Source organism: Rutidosis leptorrhynchoides, chromosome 7, assembly GCF_046630445.1.
Source record: "Rutidosis leptorrhynchoides isolate AG116_Rl617_1_P2 chromosome 7, CSIRO_AGI_Rlap_v1, whole genome shotgun sequence".
NCBI lineage: Eukaryota > Viridiplantae > Streptophyta > Magnoliopsida > Asterales > Asteraceae > Rutidosis > Rutidosis leptorrhynchoides.
The window spans coordinates 209,615,891-209,629,698 of NC_092339.1; positions in this window are offsets into that span (position 1 = coordinate 209,615,891).

Sequence of the window (13,808 nt, forward strand, 5' to 3'; positions counted from 1 at the left end):
ACTACCGAGAGTTGAACAAACTTACCATCAAGAACCGCTACCCACTACCGAGAATCGACGACTTATTTGATCAACTACAAGGCTCATCTGTTTATTCAAAGATTGACTTACGTTCCGGGTATCATCAAATGCGGGTGAAAGAAGATGATATTCCAAAGACTGCTTTCAGAACACGTTACGGTCATTATGAGTTTATGGTCATGCCTTTTGGTTTAACTAATGCACCAGCTGTGTTCATGGACCTTATGAACCGAGTGTGTGGACCATACCTTGACAAGTTTGTCATTGTTTTCATTGATGACATACTTATTTACTCAAAGAATGACCAAGAACACGGTGAACATTTGAGAAAGGTGTTAGAAGTATTGAGGAAGGAAGAATTGTACGCTAAGTTTTCAAAGTGTGCATTTTGGTTGGAAGAAGTTCAATTCCTCGGTCACATAGTGAACAAAGAAGGTATTAAGGTGGATCCGGCAAAGATAGAAACTGTTGAAAAGTGGGAAACCCCGAAAACTCCGAAACACATACGCCAGTTTTTAGGACTAGCTGGTTACTACAGAAGGTTCATCCAAGACTTTTCCAGAATAGCAAAACCCTTGACTGCATTAACGCATAAAGGGAAGAAATTTGAATGGAATGATGAACAAGAGAAAGCGTTTCAGTTATTGAAGAAAAAGCTAACTACGGCACCTATATTGTCATTGCCTGAAGGGAATGATGATTTTGTGATTTATTGTGACGCATCAAAGCAAGGTCTCGGTTGTGTATTAATGCAACGAACGAAGGTGATTGCTTATGCGTCTAGACAATTGAAGATTCACGAACAAAATTATACGACGCATGATTTGGAATTAGGCGCGGTTGTTTTTGCATTAAAGACTTGGAGGCACTACTTATATAGGGTCAAAAGTATTATATATACCGACCACAAAAGTCTTCAACACATATTTAATCAGAAACAACTGAATATGAGGCAGCGTAGGTGGATTGAATTATTGAATGATTACGACTTTGAGATTCGTTACCACCCAGGGAAGGCAAATGTGGTAGCCGATGCCTTGAGCAGGAAGGATAGAGAACCCATTCGAGTAAAATCTATGAATATAATGATTCATAATAACCTTACTACTCAAATAAAGGAGGCGCAACAAGGAGTTTTAAAAAAGGGAAATTTAAAGGATGAAATACCCAAAGGATCGGAGAAGCATCTTAATATTCGGGAAGACGGAACCCGGTATAGGGCTGAAAGGATTTGGGTACCAAAATTTGGAGATATGAGAGAAATGGTATTTAGAGAAGCTCATAAAACCAGATACTCAATACATCCTGGAACGGGGAAGATGTACAAGGATCCCAAGAAACATTTTTGGTGGCCGGGTATGAAAGCCGATGTTGCTAAATACGTAGGAGAATGTTTGACGTGTTCTAAGGTCAAAGCTGAGCATCAGAAACCATCAGGTCTACTTCAACAACCCGAAATCCCGGAATGGAAATGGGAAAACATTACCATGGATTTCATCACTAAATTGCCAAGGACTACAAGTGGTTTTGATACTATTTGGGTAATAGTTGATCGTCTCACCAAATCAGCACACTTCCTGCCAATAAGAGAAGATGACAAGATGGAGAAGTTAGCACGACTGTATTTGAAGGAAGTCATCTCCAGACATGGAATACCAATCTCTATTATCTCTGATAGGGATGGCAGATTTATTTCAAGATTCTGGCAGACATTACAGCAAGCATTAGGAACTCGTCTAGACATGAGTACTGCCTATCATCCACAAACTGATGGGCAGAGTGAAAGGACGATACAAACGCTTGAAGACATGCTACGAGCATGTGTTATTGATTTCGGAAACAGTTGGGATCGACATCTACCGTTAGCAGAATTTTCCTACAACAACAGCTACCATTCAAGCATTGAGATGGCGCCGTTTGAAGCACTTTATGGTAGAAAGTGCAGGTCTCCGATTTGTTGGAGTGAAGTGGGGGATAGACAGATTACGGGTCCGGAGATTATACAAGAAACTACCAAGAAGATCATCCAAATTCAACAACGGTTGAAAACCGCCCAAAGTCGACAAAAGAGCTACGCTGACATTAAAAGAAAAGATATAGAATTTGAAATTGGAGAGATGGTCATGTTTAAAGTTGCACCTTGGAAAGGTGTTGTTCGATTTGGTAAACGAGGGAAATTAAATCCAAGGTATATTGGACCATTCAAGATTATTGATCGTGTCGGACCAGTAGCTTACCGACTTGAGTTACCTCAACAACTCGCGGCTGTACATAACACTTTCCACGTCTCGAATTTGAAGAAATGTTTTGCTAAAGAAGATCTCACTATTCCGTTAGATGAAATCCAAATCAACGAAAAACTTCAATTCATCGAAGAACCCGTCGAAATAATGGATCATGAGGTTAAAAGACTTAAGCAAAACAAGATACCAATTGTTAAGGTTCGATGGAATGCTCGTAGAGGACCCGAGTTCACCTGGGAGCGTGAAGATCAGATGAAGAAGAAATACCCGCATCTATTTCCAGAAGATTCGTCAACACCTTCAACAGCTTAAAATTTCGGGACGAAATTTATTTAACGGGTAGGTACTGTAGTGACCCGAACTTTTCCATGTTTATATATATTAATTGAGATTGATATTTACATGATTAAATGTTTCCAACATGTTAAGCAATCAAACTTGTTAAGACTTGATTAATTGAAATATGTTTCATATAGACAATTGACCACCCAAGTTGACCGGTGATTCACGAACGTTAAAACCTGTAAAAACTATATGATGACATATATATGGATATATATATAGTTAACATGATAGTATGATAAGTAACCATATCATTAAGTATATTAACAATGAACTACATATGTAAAAACAAGACTACTAACTTAATGATTTTTAAACGAGACATATATGTAGAGATTATCGTTGTAAAGACATTTAATGTATATATATCATATTAAGAGATATTCATACATGATAATATCATGATAATATAATAATTTAAAATCTCATTTGATATTATAAACATTGGGTTAACAACATTTAACAAGATCGTTAACCTAAAGGTTTCAAAACAACACTTACATGTAACGACTAACGATGACTTAACGACTCAGTTAAAATGTATATACATGTAGTGTTTTAATATGTATTTATACACTTTTGAAAGCCTTCAATACACTTATCAAAATACTTCTACTTAACAAAAATGCTTACAATTACATCCTCGTTCAGTTTCATCAACAATTCTACTCGTATGCACCCGTATTCGTACTCGTACAATACACAGCTTTTAGATGGATGTACTATTGGTATATACACTCCAATTATCAGCTCTTAGCAGCCCATGTGAGTCACCTAACACATGTGGGAACCATCATTTGGCAACTAGCATGAAATATCTCATAAAATTACAAAAATATGAGTAATCATTCATGACTTATTTACATGAAAACAAAATTACATATCCTTTATATCTAATCCATACACCAACGACCAAAAACACCTACAAACACTTTCATTCTTCAATTTTCTTCATCTAATTGATCTCTCTCAAGTTCTATCTTCAAGTTCTAAGTGTTCTTCATAAATTCTACAAGTTCTAGTTACAAAAAATCAAGAATACTTTCAAGTTTGCTAGCTCACTTCCAATCTTGTAAGGTGATCATCCAACCTCAAGAAATATTTGTTTCTTACAGTAGGTTATCATTCTAATACAAGGTAATATTCATATTCAAACTTTGGTTCAATTTCTATAACTATAACAATCTTATTTCAAGTGATGATCTTACTTGAACTTGTTTTCGTGTCATGATTCTGCTTCAAGAACTTCGAGCCATCCAAGGATCCGTTGAAGCTGGATCCATTTTTCTCTTTTCCAGTAGGTTTATCCAAGGAACTTAAGGTAGTAATGATGTTCATAACATCATTCGATTCATACATATAAAGCTATCTTATTCGAAGGTTTAAACTTGTAATCACTAGAACATAGTTTAGTTAATTCTAAACTTGTTCGCAAACAAAAGTTAATCCTTCTAACTTGACTTTTAAAATCAACTAAACACATGTTCTATATCTATATGATATGCTAACTTAATGATTTAAAACCTGGAAACACGAAAAACACCGTAAAACCGGATTTACGCCGTCGTAGTAACACCGCGGGCTGTTTTGGGTTAGTTAATTAAAAACTATGATAAACTTTGATTTAAAAGTTGTTATTCTGAGAAAATGATTTTTATTATGAACATGAAACTATATCCAAAAATTATGGTTAAACTCAAAGTGGAAGTATGTTTTCTAAAATGGTCATCTAGACGTCGTTCTTTCGACTGAAATGACTAGCTTTACAAAAATGACTTGTAACTTATTTTTCCGACTATAAACCTATACTTTTTCTGTTTAGATTCATAAAATATAGTTCAATATGAAACCATAGCAATTTGATTCACTCAAAACGGATTTAAAATGAAGAAGTTATGGGTAAAACAAGATTGGATAATTTTTCTCATTTTAGCTACGTGAAAATTGGTAACAAATCTATTCCAACCATAACTTAATCAACTTGTATTGTATATTATGTAATCTTGAGAAACCATAGACACGTATACAATGTTTCGACCTATCATGTCGACACATCTATATATATTTCGGAACAACCATAGACACTCTATATGTGAATGTTGGAGTTAGCTATACAGGGTTGAGGTTGATTCCAAAATATATATAGTTTGAGTTGTGATCAATGTAGTGACCCGAACTTTTCCATATTTATATATATTAATTGAGATTGATATTTACATGATTAAATGTTTCCAACATGTTAAGCAATCAAACTTGTTAAGACTTGATTAATTGAAATATGTTTCATATAGACAATTGACCACCCAAGTTGACCGGTGATTCACGAACGTTAAAACTTGTAAAAACTATATGATGACATATATATGGATATATATATAGTTAACATGATACTATTATAAGTAAACATATCATTAAGTATATTAACAATGAACTACATATGTAAAAACAAGACTACTAACTTAATAATGATTTTTAAACGAGACATATATGTAACGATTATCGTTGTAAAGACATTTAATGTATATATATCATATTAAGAGATATTCATACATGATAATATCATGATAATATAATAATTTAAAATCTCATTTGATATTATAAACATTGGGTTAACAACATTTAACAAGATCATTAACCTAAAGGTTTCAAAACAACACTTACATGTAACGACTAACGATGACTTAACGACTCAGTTAAAATGTATATACATGTAGTGTTTTAATATGTATTTATACACTTTTGAAAGACTTCAATACACTTATCAAAATACTTCTACTTAACAAAAATGCTTACAATTACATCCTCGTTCAGTTTCATCAACAATTCTACTCGTATGCACCCGTATTCGTACTCGTACAATACACAGCTTTTAGATGTATGTACTATTGGTATATACACTCCAATGATCAGCTCTTAGCAGCCCATGTGAGTCACCTAACATATGTGGGAACCATCATTTGGCAACTAGCATGAAATATCTCATAAAATTACAAAAATATGAGTAATCATTCATGACTTATTTACATGAAAACAAAATTACATATCCTTTATATCTAATCCATACACCAACGACCAAAAACACCTACAAACACTTTCATTCTTCAATTTTCTTCATCTAATTGATCTCTCTCAAGTTCTATCTTCAAGTTCTAAGTGTTCTTCATAAATTCTACAAGTTCTAGTTACATAAAATCAAGAATACTTTCAAGTTTGCTAGCTCATTTCCAATCTTGTAAGGTGATCATCTAACCTCAAGAAATCTTTGTTTCTTACAGTAGGTTATCATTATAATACAAGGTAATAATCATATTCAAACTTTGGTTCAATTTCTATAACTATAAACTATCTTAATTCGAGTAAAAATCTTACTTGAACTTGTTTTTGTGTCATGATCCTACTTCAAGAACTTTCAAGCCATCCAAGATCCTTTGAAGCTAGATCATTTCTTGTCACTTCCAGTAGGTTTACCTACTAAACTTGAGGTAGTAATGATGTTCATAACATCATTCGATTCATATATATAAAACTATCTTATTCGAAGGTTTAAACTCGTAATCACTAGAACATAGTTTAGTTAATTCTAAACTTGTTCACAAACAAAAGTTAATCCTTCTAACTTGACTTTTAAAATTAACTACACACATGTTCTATATCTATATGATATGCTAACTTAATGATTTAAAACCTGGTAACACGAAAAACACCGTAAAACCGGATTTACGCCGTCGTAGTAACACCGCGGGCTGTTTTGGGTTAGTTAATTAAAAACTATGATAAACTTTGATTTAAAAGTTGTTATTCTGAGAATATGATTTTTATTATGAACATGAAACTATATCCAAAAATTATGGTTAAACTCAAAGTGGAAGTATGTTTTCTAAAATGGTCATCTAGACGTCGTTCTTTCGACTGAAATGACTACCTTTACAAAAACGACTTGTAACTTATTTTTCCGACTATAAACCTATACTTTTTCTGTTTATATTCATAAAATAGAGTTCAATATGAAACCATAGCAATTTGATTCACTCAAAACGGATTTAAAATGAAGAAGTTATGGGTAAAACAAGATTGGATAATTTTTCTCATTTTAGCTACGTGAAAATTGGTAACAAATCTATTCCAACCATAACTTAATCAACTTGTATTGTATATTATGTAATCTTGAGATACCATAGACACGTATACAATGTTTCGACCTATCATGTCGACACATCTATATATATTTCGGAACAACCATAGACACTCTATATGTGAATGTTGGAGTTAGCTATACAGGGTTGAGGTTGATTCCAAAATATATATAGTTTGAGTTGTGATCAATACTGAGATACGTATACACTGGGTCGTGGATTGATTCAAGATAATATTTATCGATTTATTTCTGTACATCTAACTGTGGACAACTAGTTGTAGGTTACTAACGAGGACAGCTGACTTAATAAACTTAAAACATCAAAATATATTAAAAGTGTTGTAAATATATTTTGAACATACTTTGATATATATGTATATATTGTTATAGGTTCGTGAATCAACCAGTGGCCAAGTCTTACTTCCCGACGAAGTAAAAATCTGTGAAAGTGAGTTATAGTCCCACTTTTAAAATCTAATATTTTTGGGATGAGAATACATGCAGGTTTTATAAATGATTTACAAAATAGACACAAGTACGTGAAACTACATTCTATGGTTGAATTATCGAAATCGAATATGCCCCTTTTTATTAAGTCTGGTAATCTAAGAATTAGGGAACAGACACCCTAATTGACGCGAATCCTAAAGATAGATCTATTGGGCCTAACAAACCCCATCCAAAGTACCGGATGCTTTAGTACTTCGAAATTTATATCATATCCGAAGGGTGTCCCGGAATGATGGGGATATTCTTATATATGCATCTTGTTAATGTCGGTTATCAGGTGTTCACCATATGAATGATTTTTATCTCTATGTATGGGATGTGTATTGAAATATGAAATCTTGTGGTCTATTATTATGATTTGATATATATAGGTTAAACCTATAACTCACCAACATTTTTGTTGACGTTTTAAGCATGTTTATTCTCAGGTGATTATTAAGAGCTTCCGCTGTCGCATACTTAAATAAGGACGAGATTTGGAGTCCATGCTTGTATGATATTGTGTAAAAACTGCATTCAAGAAACTTATTTTGTTGTAACATATTTGTATTGTAAACCATTATGTAATGGTCGTGTGTAAACAGGATATTTTAGATTATCATTATTTGATAATCTACGTAAAGCTTTTTAAAACCTTTATCTATGAAATAAAGGTTATGGTTTGTTTTAAAAATGAATGCAGTCTTTGAAAAACGTCTCATATAGAGGTCAAAACCTCGCAACGAAATCAATTAATATGGAACGTTTTTAATCAATAAGAACGGGACATTTCAGTTGGTATCAGAGCGTTGGTCTTAGAGAACCAGAAAATTTGCATTAGTGTGTCTTATCGAGTTTGTTAGGATGCATTAGTGAGTCTGAACTTCGACCGTGTTTTCTTTAAAAATGATTGCTTAACATTTTTGTTGGAAACTATATATTTTTAACATATGAATATTATGTGATATATTAATCTCTTAACGTGTTTGATATTATGTGATAGATGTCTACCTCTAAAACAAGTCCCATTGACTCACCTAATAATAATGAAGAGTCAAATGTAAATTGGAATGATTCGTGGACTGATTCACAAGTTCCCGAAGAGGAACCGGAAGAAGAGTCGGAACCGGAAGAAGAATCGGAACTGGAAGAAGAATCGGAACCGGAAGAAGAAATAGAACCGGTGGAGGAAATAATAAAACGGTTAAGTAAAAGAGAATCCTCAACCAACCGACCAAGGTTAATTATGGTCAATGGTGTTTCCGCCAAGGAAGCAAAATATTGGGAGGATTACCAATTCTCCGATGAATCAGATTCCGACGAGAATTCCGATGATGTTATAGAAATTACACCAACTGAATTTAAAAAGGCAAAAGAAAATAATAAGGGAAAGGGCATAAAAATAGAGAAATCTAATTCCAAACCCGATGAACTTTATATGTATCGTCAACCCCCGAAGTCCTTAAGTTGTAACAATGACTCGGGAACCTCTAAACCACCAGGTTTTTCTAAACCAATGTGGACAACGACGGCTCGTATTAGGGGAACATCATATATCCCTAGAAACTTGGCAAAATGAACCAAAACCGAACAAGAAGAAACGAGCGAGTCGGAATAAGATAGTTGTATTCGTGTGGTATAATATATGTAATATAGTGTGCTTATGCTTTATGATATATGTAAAAATTGCTTGTATTAATAAGTATTTTTTTTTTATGAATCTAACTCTTGTCTATTTTACAGTATAAAAACACAAAATGGATAGACAACCCAATATTTTAAGAGACCTACCCGGAGACATGATTGATGAAATCTTGTCTAGAGTCGGTCAGAATTCCTCGGCACAACTATTTAAGGCGAGATCAGTTTGTAAGACATTCGAAGAACGTTCCAAGAATGCCTTGGTTTATAAAAGTCTTTCGTTCGAAAGATGGGGGATATCACATTGGGAAATCCATAAGTTACGATGTGTTTACTTTGACGCATATATTGCGGGGAACCCAAATGCTATTTTACGCAACGGGTTAAGAAATTATTTTGATTCAGTATATCCGAATATAGGACTTTGTGATTTAGAAAAAGCGGCTAACATGCAACATAAAGAAGCATGTTATGCTTACGGGTTAGTAATGTTCGCTTCTCACCAAAGTGAGAACAAGAACATCGGGCTACAACTATTAAACAAAACGTTCCCACAAGTGACGGAGTCGGTAATTGTAGTGACCCGAACTTTTCCATGTTTATATATATTAATTGAGATTGATGTTTACATGATTAAATGTTTCCAACATGTTAAGCAATCAAACTTGTTAAGACTTGATTAATTGAAATAGGTTTCATATAGACAATTGACCACCCAAGTTGACCGGTGATTCACGAACGTTAAAACTTGTAAAAAACTATATGATGACATATATATGGTTATATATATAGTTAACATGATATTATGATAAGTAAACATATCATTAATTATATTAACAATGAACTACATATGTAAAAACAAGACTACTAACTTAATGATTTTGAAACGAGACATATATGTAACGTTTATCGTTGTAACGACATTTAATGTATATATATCATATTAAGAGATATTCGTACATCATAATATCATGATAATATAATAATTTAAAATCTCTTTTGATATTATAAACATTGGGTTAACAACATTTAACAAGATCGTTAACCTAAAGGTTTCAAAACAACACTTACATGTAACGACTAACGATGACTTAACGACTCAGTTAAAATGTATATACATGTAGTGTTTTAATATGTATTTATACACTTTTGAAAGACTTCAATACACTTATCAAAATACTTCTACTTAACAAAAATGCTTACAATTACATTCTCGTTCAGTTTCATCAACAATTCTACTCGTATGCACCCGTATTCGTACTCGTACAATACACAGCTTTTAGATGTATGTACTATTGGTATATACACTCCAATGATCAGCTCTTAGCAGCCCATGTGAGTCACCTAACACATGTGGGAACCATCATTTGGCAACTAGCATGAAATATCTCATAAGATTACAAAAATATGAGTAATCATTCATGACTTATTTACATGAAAACAAAATTACATATCCTTTATATCTAATCCATACACCAACGACCAAAAACACCTACAAACACTTTCATTCTTCAATTTTCTTCATCTAATTGAACTCTCTCAAGTTCTATCTTCAAGTTCTAAGTGTTCTTCATAAATTCCAAAAGTTCTAGTTTCATAAAATCAAGAATACTTTCAAGTTTGCTAGCTCACTTCCAATCTTGTAAGGTGATCATCCAACCTCAAGAAATCTTTGTTTCTTACAGTAGGTTATCATTCTAATACAAGGTAATAATCATATTCAAACTTTGGTTCAATTTCTATAACTATAACAATCTTATTTCAAGTGATGATCTTACTTGAACTTGTTTTCGTGTCATGATTTTGCTTCAAGAACTTTGAGCCATCCAAGGATCCATTGAAGCTAGATCCATTTTTCTCTTTTCCAGTAGGTTCATCCAAGGAACTTAAGGTAGTAATGATGTTCATAACATCATTCGATTCATACATATAAAGCTATCTTATTCGAAGGTTTAAACTTGTAATCACTAGAACATAGTTTAGTTAATTCTAAACTTGTTCGCAAACAAAAGTTAATCCTTCTAACTTGACTTTTAAAATCAACTAAACACATGTTCTATATCTATATGATATGCTAACTTAATGATTTAAAACCTGGAAACACGAAAAACACCGTAAAACCGGATTTACGCCGTCGTAGTAACACCGCGGGCTGTTTTGGGTTAGTTAATTAAAAACTATGATAAACTTTGATTTAAAAGTTGTTATTCTGAGAAAATGATTTTTATTATGAACATGAAACTATATCCAAAAATTATGGTTAAACTCAAAGTGGAAGTATGTTTTCTAAAATGGTCATCTAGACGTCGTTCTTTCGACTGAAATGACTACCTTTACAAAAACGACTTGTAACTTATTTTTCCGACTAGAAACTTATACTTTTTTTGTTTGGATTCATAAAATAGAGTTCAATATGAAACCATAGCAATTTGATTCACTCAAAACGGATTTAAAATGAAGAAGTTATGGGTAAAACAAGATTGGATAATTTTTCTCATTTTAGCTACGTGAAAATTGGTAACAAATCTATTCCAACCATAACTTAATCAACTTGTATTATATATTATGTAATCTTGAGATACCATAGACACGTATACAATGTTTCGACCTATCATGTCGACACATCTATATATATTTCGGAACAACCATAGACACTCTATATGTGAATGTTGGAGTTAGCTATACAGGGTTGAGGTTGATTCCAAAATATATATAGTTTGAGTTGTGATCAATACTGAGATACGTATACACTGGGTCGTGGATTGATTCAAGATAATATTTATCGATTTATTTCTGTACATCTAACTGTGGACAACTAGTTGTAGGTTACTAACGAGGACAGCTGACTTAATAAACTTAAAACATCAAAATATTAAAAGTGTTGTAAATATATTTTGAACATACTTTGATATATATGTATATATTGTTATAGGTTCGTGAATCAACCAGTGGCCAAGTCTTACTTCCCGACGAAGTAAAAATCTGTGAAAGTGAGTTATAGTCCCACTTTTAAAATCTAATATTTTTGGGATGAGAATACATGCAGGTTTTATAAATGATTTACAAAATAGACACAAGTACGTGAAACTACATTCTATGGTTGAATTATCGAAATCGAATATGCCCCTTTTTATTAAGTCTGGTAATCTAAGAATTAGGGAACAGACACCCTAATTGACGCGAATCCTAAAGATAGATCTATTGGGTCTAACAAACCCCATCCAAAGTACCGGATGCTTTAGTACTTCGAGATTTATATCATATCCGAAGGGTGTCCCGGAATGATGGGGATATTCTTATATATGCATCTTGTTATTGTCGGTTACCAGGTGTTCACCATATGAATGATTTTTATCTCTATGTATGGGATGTGTATTGAAATATGAAATCTTGTGGTCTATTGTTACGATTTGATATATATAGGTTAAACCTATAACTCACCAACATTTTTGTTGACGTTTTAAGCATGTTTATTCTCAGGTGATTATTAAGAGCTTCCGCTGTCGCATACTTAAATAAGGACAAGATTTGGAGTCCATGCTTGTATGATATTGTATAAAAACTGCATTCAAGAAACTTATTTTGTTGTAACATATTTGTATTGTAAACCATTATGTAATGGTCGGGTGTAAACAGGATATTTTAGATTATCATTATTTGATAATCTACGTAAAGCTTTTTAAACCTTTATTGATGAAATAAAGGTTATGGTTTGTTTAAAAATGAATGCAGTCTTTGAAAAACGTCTCATATAGAGGTCAAAACCTCGCAACGAAATCAATTAATATGGAACGTTTTTAATCAATAAGAACGGGACATTTCAGTTGGTATCAGAGCGTTGGTCTTAGAGAACCAGAAAATTTGCATTAGTGTGTCTTATCGAGTTTGTTAGGATGCATTAGTGAGTCTGGACTTCGACCGTGTTTTCTTTAAAAATGATTGCTTAACATTTTTGTTGGAAACTATATATTTTTAACATATGAATATTATGTGATATATTAATCTCTTAACGTGTTTGATATTATGTGATAGATGTCTACCTCTAGAACAAGTCCCATTGACTCACCTAATAATAATGAAGAGTCAAATGTAAATTGGAATGATTTGTGGACTGATTCACAAGTTCCCGAAGAGGAACCGGAAGAAGAGTCGGAACCGGAAGAAGAATCGGAACCGGAAGAAGAATCGGAACCGGATGAAGAAATAGAACCGGTGGGGGAAATAATAAAACGGTTAAGTAAAAGAAAATCCTCAACCAACCGACCAAAGTTAATTATGGTCAATGGTGTTTCCGCCAAGGAAGCAAAATATTGGGAGGATTACCAATTCTCCGATGAATCGGATTCCGACGAGAATTCCGATGATGTTATAGAAATTACCTCAACTGAATTTAAAAAGGCAAAAGAAAATAATAAGGGAAAGGGCATAAAAATAGAGAAATCTAATTCCAACCCCGATGAACTTTATATGTATCGTCAATCCCCGAAGTCCTTAAGTTGTAACAATGACCCGGAAACCTCTAAACCACCAGGTTTTTCTAAACCAATGTGGACAACGACGGCTCGTATTAGGGGAACATCACATATCCCTAGAAACTTGGCAAAACGAACCAAAACCGAAGAAGAAGAAACGAGCGAGTCGGAATAAGATAGTTGTGTTCGTGTGATGTAATATATGGAATATAGTGTTCTTATGCTTTATGATATATGTAAAAATTGCTTGTATTAATAAGTATTTTTTTTATGAATCTAACTCTTGTCTATTTTACAGTTTAAAAACACAAAATGGATAGACAACCCAATATTTTAAGAGACCTACCCGGAGACATGATTGATGAAATCTTGTCTAGAGTCGGCCAGAATTCTTCGGCACAACTATTTAAGGCGAGATCAGTTTGTAAGACATTCGAAGAACGTTCCAAGAATGTCTTGGTTTAT